General features: G+C 40.6%; 1 pseudogene; it reads right to left on the bottom strand.

Moving 5' to 3' along the window:
* Positions 1–3852: 3852 nt before the first annotated feature.
* Positions 3853–12535, bottom strand: LOC101414658 (ELL-associated factor 1-like; annotated as a pseudogene).
* Positions 12536–12819: the final 284 nt, after the last annotated feature.

The raw sequence follows: 12819 nt of genomic DNA, 5'->3' as shown, positions 1-12819 counted from the left end.
ATTTTTTTCCTTTAGTACCTTGACTATATCGTACCACTGTCTTCTTGCCTCCATGGTTTCAGAAGAGAAATCAGCACTTAATCTAATTGAGCTTCCCTTGTATGTGATGGTTTTCTTTTCTCTTGCTGCTTTTAGGATTTTCTCTTTGTCTTGAGCATTGGGTAATTTGACAAGTATATGTCTTGGGGTGGGCCTGTTGGGGTTTATGACTTGTGGAGTGCGCTGTGCTTCTTGGATATGTACATCTGTCTCTTTCAGTAGATTTGGGAAGTTTTCAGCCATTATTTCCTGCAACACTCCTTCTGACCCCTTTCCCTTCTCTTCACCTTCTGGAATGCCTATAATATATGTTTGAGCGTTTTGCATTGTCATTCAGGTCCCTAAATCCTAATTGGATTTTTTCTATCTTCTTATTGACCCCTTCTACTATCTGTTTGATTTCTGATGTACTGTCTTCCACATCACTAATTCTCTGCTCTGTCTCTTCTAGTCTGCTGATATTTGCTGCAAGTGTATTTTTGATTTCTTGACCTGTGGTGTTCATTCCCATCATATCTGTTATGTTTTTGCGTATGTCTGCAATTTCCCCTCCAATGATGTCTTCATGTTGTTAACCTCTTTCATTACTGCATCAAATTTGTCGGTGATAAATGTTCTGAGATCTTTCATTGCTTGTGCCAAGTTTTGCTCCCCTTCGTGATTATTGGTTTGTTGATTGGATTCAGCCATGTTTTCCTGCTTATTGGTTTGGTTTGTAGATTTTTGTTGCTTTCTGGTCATCTCTTTATTTTGACGAATTTAATCAGTTCCTTAGCTTCTTTGTCTGCTCTTGGAGGTTAATTAGTTGTTATTTTTGCATAGGTGTTATATCTTCTCTTTGTCACTTTTTTCTTCTTATTCTAGTTACTTGTTGTTGGTTAAGTTCACTTTAGAGGAAAGTATTAGTGTTGGGGAAAGGCAATTGTGTAAGCAAGGGAAAAGTGTAAAGTAGTATTGGTGATGTATGTTAACAAAGCAAGAATATGAGATCTGGGAGGATGGAGGTTAGATTCATGTAGATTGTATAGAGTTATAGCTGTAGGTAGAGTACCTTTTATGAAGTAGATGACTGAATATGGGAGGAATATGGTATGAACTACAAAGCTATTGTTTTCATGAGAGAGGGAAAAAGAAAAGAAAGGTAATAGTTTCAAGAGTGGATAACAGACAGAAAACAGACCAAAGGTATTAGAAATTAAGAGTCAGACACTTTGTGGATCAAAGAACGGGAGGTGGGGGGTGGAATATAGGAGAGACAGTAGATGATAGTGGATATCAAGATGCAGGGGAAGGGGGATAGTGTAGGTAGCCTAAATCAGTTCACACAGAAATGAGGCAGTGGAGGATGGGAAAACCCAGCAGATGTGAGGTGTTCCCTGTAGCACCTATTGTATACTTGAATTAAAATAAAATAAGTGGAAGATGAGGGACAAGAGGGAAAGAGAAAACCGAAAAAAAAAAAAAGTAATTATAATAAAGAAAAAAAGAAAGACAAGAAGAAAGGAAGAAAGAAAAAGAGGATGGGCAAATGGTGGGGAACCGATAGGGGGAGGAGAGATACAGGTATACACGTGTCACAATTGCAACACTATCTAAAACAACAACCAAAAAACCCCTAAATAACTGTATTAAAAAAAAGGACTTTGGGGGACACGCAAGGAGAAAAGACTAGGGGATAATGCAATATTAGCAATCAGGGCGTCAAAAAGAGTAAAAAAATAAGATAAAGTGAAAATAAAAACAAAACAATATGAACCAATAAAGATAAAATGCAAACGTTAAGGTCCAGGGCACTCAAGGACCCCAGGTAGACCCCAGGGCGTGATGGATTCAGGGGTGGAAAGTCTGAGACACTGAAGACTCAAGAGGTGTGAGTCTGGGGTGTGGACCGCCAGAGTCCAGGGGACCCAGACCTGGCAACCTCAAATCTGGTCCACAGAAAGCTTAGGAGCCCCGCAGTGCAACACAGCCCTCAGGGATCCCCGTAGCTGGGTGCCAGCCCCATGGGGGAAGCCAGGTCCGCGAACTCTATCTTGAATGTCTGATCCCTGCAATTCACCTACTCCTCAGGGTTTCAGTCTTTGGACAGCTCCCTCCCTGTGCTCCCACAAAACGGCCACTTGAGGGCGCCTCTACACCACAGCCAGTTCAATGACCCAGATCCCGAGCCCCGCTGGGTGGGGTGGGCTTCAGCTGGAAACGCCGAAAACAGACTCTAAGATCCGAAATCCCAAACTTCGCAAAATATTCCCCAATCGGCTTCCAGACGTGTCCTCCTCCCTCACTGTACCCTACAACAGTCTCCCAATTGTGTCCCCTTATTGCCCAAAATCCAATTCCATTGCAGATCGGCAGCCGGACCTGTGGGGATGGGACTCCAGGCGGAAGCGCTACCCCCCCTGTCCGGCGCCCAAAACGTCCCCCACTTCACAACAAAACACCATCTGTCTCCCCAAATCGATCTGCAAAGGAGTCTTGTCCCAACAACCCCTCACCAGCCAGCCCAGTATCCGCAAATTTCTCAGCACCGCAAAGCCTCCAGAAAAAGGAAAAAAAAAACAAAAACCCTGGCCGCCGCGGCTCTGGAGCTGCAGGAGCGCCCGCTACCGCAGCTCCGCCCACCCAAGGAGGGAACTTCCCGCGCCCAGCTGGGACCTCCGTTTATATATTATAGATGTATCCTCTCTGTTACCTTCCCACCGAATTGACGTCCAGACACCTTCCAACCGGCAAAAATCCCCGAAACAGCGTGGTCCCAAAGAGCCTTCAACGCTGCCTAGCCGCCCCCTGCAGAGACATTACCAGGAAAGCTCACTCAGCCACCATCTTGCCTCCCAAAACCTCTGGTTCACTTATTGATAGAGGTTTTTTCGTTACAACTTTTCCACTCCCCCACCACCCACCCTGAAAGCCCATGAAAGAAGAACACTTAGAATAGATCTACATGGAACTAAAATCCCCAACATAATCGAGTCACATGTGTCAGCAGAGAGGTTGCTAGTTTAATCTGCCTTCCCAACCTCATCACTTCAGGGACTGTCTGGATCTGAATTTGAACTGGAAGCACCAAACACTTTTGTATTTGGAATGCAGTAAAAACTCCAAGGTATATTTAAAGTCCCCTGTATAAGAAACAAGATTCAAAGAAGAGTGCAGTGGGTGCAGCCTGAACTGGAGACAAGAGGCCTGCCACAAACCAGCTGTGTGCTTCACTTTGCCTGTGTGTGAGGAGGTTGAACTAGTAAGTGGCTAGGGACCCACCCAGCTGGCACTTGAGGATTCTGCCTTGAAGCTCAGTTCTATACAGGCTTGTCAGGCTGGGTCAAACAAAACTTTCTTACTGCTTTGTATCAACAATTTAAAGTGGTTTTAACATTCTTCTATGCTGTAGTTTGAGGTTTTCCTTCCTCTTCTACCCCTCAAAGATGGTTTCATTTCACTTGTACAGACCACTTGGTCAAATTGAAGTTTAAAACTAAATCAATAACTTGGTGAAGACATGGTCTTTGAGAAACCTAGACGAGTGCACATTTGTCTGTTTTCATTAACAATGTTAACCAGAGAAGACTGTAATTCTGTTAGGTCTGCTATAGATCTGCTTAAACTTTAAAATATGAGATTGTTAAAAAAAACACACACACATGAGAAAATCACCCATCACCTCTAAGTTAGATTTGAATATCTGAGAGCTCCAGAGACTCAAACTCCTACTACCCTCCCTGATCCACATTTTTCTCTTGCAGATGCTAAAGAAGCCCAGTCTTGCAGCATATTTATGCACTGAGAAGTGCATAGATTTAGAAAGATCCAGCTCTAGTCATCACTGGCACTGCCAGACTCACTCAACTTCAAGTCATTTCTGAGGGTGTTCATAAGCTGGTTGCTTCCTTGTGGTCAGCTGGTTTCGTTGGTGTAGGGGGCCTAGTGGTGTGAAGGCTGCAGAGGAGAGGTCAGGGGTCAGGGCCTCGCCGTCACTTCTGCTGCTGGAGCTGTTGTTATAGCTGCCAAAGGAACTCTCGGATTCTGAGGAGCTGCTCCCACTGCTGCTGTTCATATACTCGATAATGTCCACATTGGCCTTCAGCTCTCTTTTGATGTCATCCAGCTGAGGTTCAGGTGAATGGGTATCTTTCAAGGGAGAAGTTTTGGGTCCAACTGGCGGCTTTGCTGAGCTCTGAATGGCATAGGTGGTAGAGACAGTGATGGCTGAAATGGCTGTGCGGGATGAGTGGACTGCTGTTGCATTCGGATCTGCATTTTACTGCTCACCTCAGCTCTTGTTTTATTGACCTGAATGCTGCAACGAGTTTTTCTAGCCTGTATTCACCAGTGTCATGATTAATAATAAGCACAGTCTTTCTGATAAGGTCGTTTGTTCCCCTTGAACACAATCATTACTGGTGTTGATCCACGGACATGTGGCAGCATAAGACTTCATCTCCTTTACCAACCTGAAGCTCTCCTTCCCAGGAAGTGTCTATAGATTCTGACTTACTATCCTTGTGAATGAAGTGGAAGGAGGCAAGCAGTTGCTTCTTTTTTTTTTTTAAAGGGTAGAATTAATATTTTATTGTCATTTATAATCAGATGGCAGTTGGGTATATAGTCTTCATATGTGATCTTTTTTGTAAATAAAAAAACTACGAGCTAAGTTTTAAACAGCTGATAGCTGGTTATATGTTCAGGAAACATGATTAGCTTAATTCATTAATGGTGGCTTCAAGGTTTTCCTTATAAGCGCCAGAAAATTCACCCATCTTTTGTTCCTTTTTTTAAAACTGAAATGTTGGCATGCATTTGGCTTCACAGTCTGCAGCAACATCCTGACAGTCATCCACATCTACTTCAAGGAACACCACTGCACTATACTTTACAGAGAGGGAAGGAAAGAAAGGCTTGATCATTTTACAAGGCCCACACCATGTGGCTGAGAAAGCAACTACTACAAGTTTATCACCACCACTGTTCACGGCTGCCTGAAAATCGTCCCTGCTCTCCATGTGCTTCACCATTTTGGCTGCCAGGGACGGTCTGACGAGCGACTGTGGAGAGCGATGAGAAAGACATGAAATGCGGGACCGTGGTGGGGAAGCTTGAAGCTCCGTCTGAGCCACAGGCAATGCTCCTCATGGTCCAGCAGTGGGTTCACAGTCCTATTCATGACCCCGTGTGGGCATTGCACCTCAGTTTCATAGATTTTTGCTTTAATCTTCATTTATTTGTTTCTGCTTACTTTGGATTTAAATTGCTCTTTTTTTTCTAGTTCCTAAGGTGGAATCTTAGATGATTGATTTTGGATCTTTCACCTTTTCTGATATATGATTTCAATGCTATAAATTTCCCTATAGGCACTGATTTGGCTGTATCTCACATATTTTGATAAGTTGTATGTTTGTTTCCATTTAGTGCAAATATTGTTTTTAATTTCTCTTGAGATTTCTTCTTTGTTCTATGTCTTATTTAGAATTATGTTGTTTATACACTTGAGCATTCCCCCCCAAGAAAATAAAAGCTTATGTTTACACAAAAGCCTGTACACAAATGCTCAGAACAGCTTCAATTGCAATAGTCAAAAACTGGAGTCAGCCCAGATGTCCTTAACAGGTAAGTGGTTAAACTTTCCATAGAAAACTACTTAACAATAAAAAGAAGCAATCTGTTGATACATGCAATAACTTGGATGAATTCCCAGGAAATTATACTGAACAATAAAAAGGTCAATTTCCAAATGTTAAGTATTGTACACTTCCATTTATTTAACATTTTTGAAATGGAAAAAAAGGAAATTGAGGACAGATTTGTGGTTTCCAGGGCTTAGAGAGGAAGATGGAGAGGAGTAGAATTGTGGTTATAAAATGTCAACAGGAGTGATCCTTGTGGTGATGGAACTTTTCAGTAAATTCTGTGTGGTGCTGGATACAGAAATTTATGTAGGTGATAAAATAGAGAATTTAATTCACATATACTAAAGTACAATTAATACTGAGGAAATCTGAAAAGGATTAGTAGATTATATCAATGTTTATATCCTGGTTGTGTTATTATACTGTAATTTTTCTTAAAATATTACTATTGGGGGAAAATGGGCAAAATGTACAAGAGAATTCTTGGTATTAATTCATAAAACTACATGCAAATGTGGGAAAATGGTGGAGTAGGAAGCCCCATGAATCAGTCCCATCCCCAAAATAACTATTGAACTGGCAGGAACTGTCTGAATCAACTAACTTAAAACTCTGGAGTCTAGGGGAATACTGTGAAGCATCCAGGGAGGAGTGGGAGGAAAAAACTGATAAAGTGGAAAATAGCAGTGAGTTCCACTCTTCTTGCAGAGGCTATGATTTCCCCATTCTCCAACCTCCTATGAGCAGCAGTGGGGACTGCAGCTCAGTCTCCTGGCACACCTTACTGGTGCCAGGGTGAAAGCTAAAGACATAGCCCTCCAAATCCCGGTGGGTTGTTGTCTGACTGCTGATCACTACTTTTGATTACTGTTTTTGTTTGCTAAAAGCTACCAAGGCAATCTACCAGAAATGGGTTGGCTTTTACAAGGGGGAATTATTAGTTTAAAAGTTCACGTTTTTTAGGCCAAGAAAAAAGTCCAAATCAAGGCTGCATCAGAAGATGCTCTCTCCTGGAGCTGCAGGATCAGGCACATGGCAAGGCAAAATGGCTGTGTTTGCTGGTCTCTCTCTTTTCCTCCAGGCTCCATATTCTCATCTTCTGGATGCCTCTGGGTTTTGTTCTGCTCCTGTGGCTTTCTTTCTCCTAGGTTCTGTTGATTTCAGCTTCTGGCTTCCAGAGCTTCCTCTCTCAGCTCCAAGAAGATTTTCTCTGTCTGTGGCCTTTTCCCACTATATAACCACCCAGTTTATAAGGGACTCCAGAAAGAGGATTAAATCCCACCCCCACCTACGCCTTACTGTAGTAATCTAATCAAATGACTCTGAACTGAATCTAATATAATCAAAGATTCACAATATGTTCACAGATTATAATTTTCCTGGGTCCACAAAAGACTCAAACTACAACATCACCTACTTCAGATCACTGAAGGCCAGCTATGTGCAGCCATCATTCCAACTGTCCTCAGGCAAAGGGGCAGAAGAATCTTAAGAGCTGTGAAATTCCTCAAAACTATAGAGAACAGTTAAAGAACTGTATCAACTGCAAGTGCCAAATCTAGAAAATGCAGCATCGAAATCCATATAAGAAGCTCCTGGTACCCTTGTTAGCATCTCACTACCTACCTCCACAGTGGGGGCGGGGGTGTGTGTGATGGCAGCTTGTGCAACCATTGTATGTTACTGGCCCTGTTCCTGAGTGAGCAGTGTGGCCCCTGTGCATGTATCGTGGTGCCATGTATGTCAGTGCTAATTATTTACCAGGTAGAATTTGGAGGAACTGAACCAAGGAACTTATTTAAAGTTCATCCTCCCAGAATTTGTCCTGAGGGGAGAGAAATGGCTGGTAGGTAGCTGGTGACAGTGTGAGAAACAAGTCAAAGTGGTCTTGAGCAAAGAACTACCTATATTAAGTCACACAAGGAAGCACCTAGGAGGGGGTGAAAGTTTATTTCAAAGGAAGTAGAGGGGTTTTCACTTGAACTCTGGTAAACTCTAAATGGGGGATTCCTAAGTCCACTAGCAAACACAAGCCCAGAGAAAGAAGCAGGCTCCAGGGATCCAAATAGGCTAAGATAAGGCAGAGAGTAATTTCATGTCATATTTGTCTCATTCTGATTTTCTTAATAGGAGAGCTCCGCTCTGAAGGTGACCTTCAGCCAAAGCAGCGCCAATTTGCAAAGACTATGAAAGGTGCTTTCGCTTTGGTTTGTTTGCTTTAATTAACTCCTGGATTTGAAGAAACACTGTGTCATATCATTAGCTGAATACATACTTGAAGAACAGACAGCTCAGGGACTAAACCCTAGAGTTAACACTAAAATATTAAAATGTCCAGTGTACAACAAAAGATAACAAGACAAACAAAGCAAGAGGAAATGATGTCCCATCCAAAGGAACAAGACAAATGTCCAGAAACCATCAGTGAAGAAGACCAAACTTTGGACTTACCAAAGACTTTAAAGAAATGATCCTCAGTATACTCAAGGAGAAAAGGAAAACATGGATAAAGAACAAAGGATATGAGGAAAACAAGAATGAAAATTATGGGAATCACTTTGAGATTCTCAATAGGAGCCAAATAGAAATATTGTTGTTGAAGGACACAATAAATGAAATGAAAAATTCCTTTGAGAGTTTCAACATCAGATTGGAAGTGGCAGAAGCAAAACTCAGGGATCTCAAAGAGAGAACATTGAAATGATTCATACTGAGGAGCAGAAAGAAACAAGAATATAAAAGAATGAACAGATGAGACACCATCAAGCATACTGATATATGAATAGTGGGATTCCCAGAGAGAGGAGAGAAAGGGGAAGAAGGAATATTCAAAGAAATAATGCCAGATACCATCTCATATTAAATGAAAGACATAGATATACATATTCAAGAAGTTCAACAATCCCCAAACAGGATAAGCTCAAAGAGAATGATAGCCAGGCACAAAATAATCAAACTGTTGACTATCAAGGACAAGGAGAAAGTTCTGAAAGCTGTAAGGAGAAAATAACACGTTATGTGCAAGGGAATCACAATAAGATCTAAGTACCAGTTTCTCATCAGAAAACATGGAAGCATGAAAGCAATGGTAGGAAATATTTAAAATATGAAAAGAAAACAATTGCCAACCAAGAATTTTATATCCAGCAAGACTTTCTTTCAAAAAATGAGAGAGGGATTAAGGCATTCCCAGATAAGCAAAAAACGATGGAGTTCATTAGCACCAGACCTACCTTACAAACAATGTGAAGGAAACTAAAAGGAAAGGAAATTAGACAGTAGCTCAAAGCAGCATAAAAAAAGAAGGACTTACGATAACCATACAGCTCATTGTAAGTGCCAATAGTTTGTATTTTTTGGTATGCAAATGCACATCTTATTCTTACAGGTACTAAAATGCAAATGGCTAAAATGTATTGATAAGCCTATAGTGTTAGACATATCGTGTACAAAGATATAATTTGTAACAAGTACAAAAATAAACATAGGGGAAGAAGGGTTATAGGAACAGTGAATTCAAATGCTACTGAAGTAAAGTTTATATAAAATCAAATATATTGTTAGAGTATTTTAAACTTTAATGCCATGTTAACCACAAAAGAAATACACAAAAAAACATACTCAAAAAGATATAAAAAAGGACTTAAAAATCATACAGTATAAAAATTCCAGTAAATATGAGAGTAGGCATTAACAGAGTAATTGAGGGTCAGAAATGTATAAGACCAATGCAAGGTATTAATAATAGGGTGGTATATGGGAATCCTATATTTTATGCATGAATATTCTGTAAAATACAACTTCTCTAATAAAAAATAGTATAAGCAGAGTGAAGAAGATCAGATACAGGGTCCTACATACTGTATGATTCCATTTATATAAAATGTAAATATAGGTCATGTTTTTATAAAAATGAAATTAGATTAGTGGTTATGTAGTTCTGCGGAAGAAACGTTAAGTTTTGTGGAGTCTTTCTTTTTGGAGTAATGAAATGGTTCTAAAATTTTTGAGACCATGTTATATACTGTTATAGTAAAAGCCATTGATTATACACTTTGTATAGATCGTATGGTATGTGAATATATCTCAATAAAACTGCTTAATAAACAGATAAATAATTGTGCAAAATTTGCCAGAAACAACAGCTATGTACAGCAGGGGAAAGAGAGAGAGAATGAGAGTTGAGGAATTTTCTTGTTTATTTATTTGTCTGTTTTTTCTTTATTATGATTAGTATTGAAATAATGAAAATACTCTAATAAAGACTGAAGTGTTGAACACACAACTATGTGACTATAACAAATACTATTGATTGTACACTTTGGATGAATTATATATTTTATTAATATATATCAATAAAATAGATTTGTTTTTAAAAAATGGTATAAGGCTTAAAATGACAAAATAGCAAAATGGCCAAAGACAGTCCTGCCTTACTAGTATTTACTTTAAATTTAAATGGATTTAATTCTCTAGTTAATAGGCAGAGACTGGCTAAATGGAGAGAAAAGCATGACCCAACTATGTTGTGTGTTTTTTGGTTTGTTTATTTGCTTTAATTTAATTTAATTTTTTAATTATCTTTTTTAAAGTTAATAGATCATGCAAAACATTACATTAAAAAACATTAAGAGGTTCCCATATACCCCACCGCCCACCCCCACCATTTTTTAATTGTATTTTTTGAAGATACATAGATTTTAAAAATGTTACATTAAAAAATATGAGAGGTTCTCATATACCACACACACCCCCACACCACTCTTCCCTCATCAACAACCCTTTTCATCATTGTGGCACATTCATTGCATTTGGTGAATACATTTTGGAACACTGCTGCACCACATCGGCAATAGTTTACGTTGTAGTTTACACACTCCCCAGTACATTCACGGGGTTATGGCAGGATATATAATGTCCAGCATCTGTCCCTGCAGTGTTATTTAGGACAACTCCAAGTACTGAAAATGGCCCCACATCACATCTCTTCTTCCCATTCCCTGCCCTTAGCAACTGTCATGGACAATTTCTCCACATCAATGCTACAATTTCTTCCATTACTAGTCACAATAATTCTATAGTAGAATATCAGTAAGTCTACTCTAATCCATATTTTATTCCTCCATCCTGTGGACCCTGGGATATTGATGTTCACTCACCTCTAGATTGAGAGGGGACTTAAATCCCACAAGGATGATGGATGCAATTCTCCTGCTTGCAGTTGTAGGCACTCTCAATTCCCTGGTGTGGTGGTTGAGCATCTTCACTTCCCTGTTAGCTGACCTGGGTAAGTCCAATGAACCAGAGAGTAGCAGTTGCAATTCTGCTGAGGCTCAGCACCTAGCTGGCACATGGAAAGTCTAGAGTTTCAAGTCTCCTGAGTACACACCAACCCTAGCACCAACAACAGGTTCAGTAAAAGTGACAGAAGAGTCATGTGTAGAAAGGTCACATCTGAGTCCAACTCCATCACACTCAGGAACACAAATTCCAAAGTAGGGCTGACTGACATGGTAATGAACTCCAGAGACATCTGCCAATACCATAGAATATGTGTGTCTCTGTAGCCCTCAGGAGCACCAGACCTGGGGTTGTATTTACTTTGTCTGTCTCTGGGATCCTGCTGAGGCGTGTGTAAGAGCAACCCATCTGATGACCTCCTGATTTTTTTGAAGCCTCTTAGCCATATAAACTCATTTGTCTTTGCCATTTCCCCCTTTTATTCAAGGTCAGAAAGCAGTTTTTAAGACATGATACTACTTGTAGGCTGAGATATTCTGCTGGTCTGAGTTGACTTTTTATTCAAGGTCTCTTTCCAGTTGTATCATCAGTTGGTGATTGGGAGTAATCCCTTGGAACCAGCCTTTACATGCTGAGTTTGGCTTAGAGATTGGCCACATTTGAGCAACATGGAGGTTCTCAGGAGGTAAATCCTAGGCACCCTACAGCTCTAGGCCTAGTTCATATTTCAGGCACACAGGCTCATAAGCATAGTCATCAGTATCAAGGGCTCATCATTGGAATATCCTTCTTCATTGGTCTTTGCCATTGCACTTGGGGGATTGTTGCTATTCCATTGGGGAATGTGACAGAGCTTCCCTAGTTAGGAACTCTGCATTCCCTCAGTTGTCATTTGTAACTGTAAATACTATGAAAATACCCAACATATATTCAAACACTTATATTACCCTATATACATGCCCTGGAGAACTCCCTCTCAACAATGTGTCCCCCATCAATAGCACCCCACACCAGCATTCCTCCCTTGCCATAGTTGAACCTCTCTGTTGTCCAAACCTCCTTCAAAAATTGAGCTTAATGTATTGCCAAATTCAATAAATAGGAAAATGAAATAGTAGTGATATATTTAAAGATTCACAGATACTTGCAGCAATGGTGAGGGCTTGACATACTAGACTGCCCTAACCCACTGGGAGTCACCAATTCTCTTGAGAGACACAATGCCTCTGTTTGAGAGCATCAGTTCTCCCCAGGATGTGGGTACACCTTGACACTCATTGTATGGGTCTCCACCCAGTGATATAACACACTATGACAAAATGAGCACTCACACACTCCCTAGAAGCCTGCCTTTGTGCCAGATTCCCCCCTTAAGCAACTTAAACAGGTAATCCCTCTTTAAATTTTCTAAAAATTTTCTCAACATTATAGTTTCAACCACATACCAGACAATCTCCCATGTTCAAGTGTTCCCCTAGCCCTTCCCCCAATTCCTTGGGCCAGCTGACCCATCCTCCCAACCCTAGCCCCTCTTAAGCCTGCAATGCCCCCCCCAAATATATCCCTATGCCCCCATCTTAGCCCTTCCCTATACAAATACTTACCTCCAGCTTATCAGAGATTTCACCCATGTAGTTGTCAGCCCGCCACGTTCCTCCCCACCCCCCAACTTCCTTGAAGCCTATCATCCAGTCTCTAGTTCTCTGAGACAGCTTGGTTTGAAGTCTTCATATCAGAGAGGTCATGTAGTATTTGTCCTTCAATGCCTGGCTTGCTTCACTCAACATAAGGTCCTCAAGATTCATCCATGTTATCCCATGTTTTTGTACTGTATTCCTTCTTATAGCTGAGCAATAGTCCATTGTATGTATATACAACATTTTATTTTTCATTCATCTCTTGATGGGCATTTGGG

This window comes from Dasypus novemcinctus, chromosome X, assembly GCF_030445035.2.
Source record: "Dasypus novemcinctus isolate mDasNov1 chromosome X, mDasNov1.1.hap2, whole genome shotgun sequence".
Taxonomy (NCBI): Eukaryota; Metazoa; Chordata; class Mammalia; order Cingulata; family Dasypodidae; genus Dasypus; species Dasypus novemcinctus.
This window is presented reverse-complemented; position numbering and strand designations above follow the sequence as displayed.